Source organism: Pinus tabuliformis, chromosome 5_1, assembly GCF_031772625.1.
Source record: "Pinus tabuliformis cultivar Carrire ecotype Pingquan chromosome 5_1, CPIR1, whole genome shotgun sequence".
In the NCBI taxonomy this organism is placed as follows: domain Eukaryota; kingdom Viridiplantae; phylum Streptophyta; class Pinopsida; order Pinales; family Pinaceae; genus Pinus; species Pinus tabuliformis.
The window spans coordinates 354778066-354781703 of NC_142305.1; the positions used below are offsets into that span (position 1 = coordinate 354778066).

The window sequence follows — 3638 nt, forward strand, 5'->3', positions numbered from 1 at the left end:
TAGTGAAGATCAAAGTCTCCAAAGAAAATTGGAAGTTGGTCGGTTAAAGAAAGTGATGCTATTCTTGCTCCTATTTCTAAGTCAAGTAAGATCATCTACAAGAGGAGAGGAAGGTTGACTTGGTGTGGAAGAAAGTTTGTGTCAAGATCTAGAGGCTTGGAATATCTATAGAAAACTATTGAAGGAAGAATTACTGACTGGGGTTTTTCCCAAAGAGGGGTTTTTCCTTGACTATGAGCCTATATCTAGTGTCCATTGTTTTACGTGCTATTTATTTGGTAGTTCTTGATGAACTAAAATAAAGAAGATATAATGAAACCTAATAAGAAGTCAAGAACATCACAAGTAATTATCAAGGATAAGAAAATCTTTCTACATTTATGATTTTCCAACATGGTTTCAAAGATTTGCTAAAATAAGAATAAAAAGGTAGTCACAAGCACTTAATAAAGGAATATTTCATAATAATTATTCAAGGGAATAAGTCTACTATCTTCAAGGACAATGTCTAAGACAATCAAGGGAGAGAACAAACTTGAAGGAGCCTCAAACTACAAATCTTGGAAGAAGTGGATTGACCTCATCCTTGAAAAGAACAAGGTTCTAGACTTGGTCAAAGGAAATGTAAATAGACCTAAATATGACTCCAGTAATGATGATAAATTAAAATTCAGAGAATTATAATTAGTGGCCATGACCCCAATGGTAGAAGGAATAAATGACAACCTTGTCCTATTGATAGCCAACCTTGATCATGCTCAAGAAATGTATGAGGCCATGTCAATGTTATTCAGTATTAAGAACATTGTTCAAGTATAAATATTGAAGAATGAAATAAGGAACAAAAAGATTCCTAAAGAAGACACATTGGCCTCCTTCTTTGTGAATATATAAAGAACCAGAGATGATATTTTGGCCATTTATGAAATTGTTCTAGACAAAGAACTCATGATCACTAGTCTATTAGGATTACCACCTACTTGGGGTGCATTTTCTACAGGACTCAAATGTTGGAAGGAAGCTCCCACTTTTGAAGAACTATGAACTTCCTTTAGTCAAGAAGAATTAAGGATCTCACTAGTTTCCAATCCTCAATGAGTTTCAAATTCCTACACCACTCAACACAAAGGAAATAAATCAAAAGTACCAAGGAAGAAAGTAGACATGTCCAAGGTAGAATGATATCAATGTCATAAGAAGGGTCACTACAAGAGTGACTTTCTGAACAATCCAAATAATAAGAAGAGAGGAAAATATCATGCTAACATTTCTGAAGAAGAAGACTCAAAGAAATCCAAACCCAAAGTATCTGACATAAGGGACTTACACTACTAAGTCCTTTCCTTGTAGTATTAGATATCCTATTTTGTATTTTTGATGTTTTAGAATTTATAGGTTTTTAACACATTTTGGAAAAAAAATTATCTTTTGATTTCATAAGTTTATAGGTATCCCTCAAATCTTTGAAGGGAGCCCCCAACATCTCCCAAAGATAAGTATCTCACTTGCTTTCAGTCTTTTGTTTGATGTACTTATTTAAGTTTTGATTATATTAAATACAAATCACCATTCTCCCTATATTGTCTTGATTAGGAAAACATCTACTATATCCTCAGGGAGTATGGAAGAGATCCACCCAAGACAAGGTTTGTCAAGAAACAAAGGTATGCCTTAAACTAAAAAACATTGATTTCTCTATAATAAATTGTTGGACACCTAATCCTCTAAGGGTTGGTGTGGAAGCTGAACAGCGAAAAGGAGTCCAAGAGACCACTTGGAATATGAATCCAAGGGTCACACCATGTACTATAAATGTATATCATTTGTTAATAATAAGTGCACTCTCTTGTTTATCTTTCCTATTTTGTTGCTGCCATGTGTGTGTTTAACCTGGTATCAAAGCAGACGATTTCTTTCCCTGCTCATATTTGAGTCACTATTTTTTGTGGTATTTCTCTATGTGTTTGATCTGAGCGTTGTCTAAAATATTCCAAAATCTATCTGCACTGGTCAGAGTGCAAGTCTCAAATTAGTTAGTGTAACTCATGTCATATTTCTCTACCATATTTTCTATCCTCTACATTAGTTTTATTGAATGGTGTCTTTAATAATTAGTGGGGTTGGTTGAATGATGGATCCCTATGCACAGTCTTTGTATTGGCCCCAATAAACTTCTCTCTAAAATGCTACTTCAACTGGTACGCTGCCACCCATACCAACTGATTTCCTACAGGCATAACACCCTCAATTGAGGACCAGAACTTGAGTGTGGCTCCCTAGATCACTCGTCCATCCTTAGCTGTATCTCACGTTCGAGATCCTTAACAAAAAGATAGAATTCGGGTTTGTCATGTTGAATTATGTCTATAATGTATCGAATTTTCTAGCAACCATCCCATGTGTGTATCTCCTCATAGATGGACAAACTGAAATAGTTGTCCAAAATTTCTTGGCAGGTTTGGATATTCTGAACAATGACTATTCTTAGGCAGATGAAAGAATAGTCGAGGGATTCTAAAGAAGGCACTCTCAAATACCTTGCCACATTGGTCTCCGTTGCCAGACCTCCGGTTGCTCATACCTCCCAATATACACAGCCAACAATTGGACCTCCGCTTACACCGTTGGCTCTCCACACATATACGTAGCTAGCAACTCCCATCTGGCTTCAGTAATTCTGCTTGTTTTTCCATGTTCGCCTCCGCTTACACCGTTGGCTCTCAAAAGGTGTTTTCTTTGAAATTTGATTTCCAAGTCCATGTTTTGAGGCATCCTCCTGTCAAGCTTCCATTTTGCTCTAGCTACAACTCACGTGAGGTTACGAATTCAAACCCTGAGGAGTTGTGGTGGCAGGGTTCTCGACACTTTTTCTTACGAATTGCTAAAGGTTACATCCCGCAGAATATCAAGCAAGAAATTCTTTAATTCTTCAGATGCCCTTTGATTTTCAGAAAGCCTAAGATAGCAACAACTTATGTGTTTAAGAAATCACATGGGCAGTTGTTATGCAAGTGATGAAACCATGGTTGCCAATACGTGACCTATTGCAAAAAAAAAGTGCTATGTTGTTGCACAAATATATGTTAACCCAACATCATCCAAGAGTATTTTTTGGACGATAAAAGTTACCATTGTCTTTGACAGTTTACTTCCCATCTCCATTGTTCACAAGAAAAATCGAAAATTAGAATTTATGATAGTCCATAGAGAGTAGAAAATTGACGACATTCATATCATCCACCTTCACAAGTGCGGCAATCACTTCAAGGTTGGTAAGCCGTAGGTATTCAAATGGTCGTGTCTTGCTGATAGTGTTTACAAAGGATATAGATATAAAGGTATATGAGCATTGAGCAAAAGGCTTCTAGTATAAGGATGTGATGCCAAGCATTGAAGAAGACATAATACATTGAAAACACGATTTGAAGCACGATGAGAAATTATTCATAAAATTTATAGAGTTATCCCTCACCAGAACACCAATGTTGCCAGTTACCGGAATACCATTACTGAACCTTTTGAGTCTGTGTTGAATGCAATGTTGAAGTTGTTATTATTTGTCCATTGATATTTTACTCACTTGATGTGAATTGTTTGTGTTGTTTGAGAGGAAATATCCAACTATTAAATAATTTGGA

The 3638-nt window shown here is 36.1% G+C and overlaps 1 pseudogene; it reads right to left on the reverse strand.

Annotated features, from left to right (window-relative positions):
• Positions 1–2871: 2871 nt before the first annotated feature.
• On the reverse strand, positions 2872–3435 carry LOC149164919 (uncharacterized; annotated as a pseudogene).
• Positions 3436–3638: the final 203 nt, after the last annotated feature.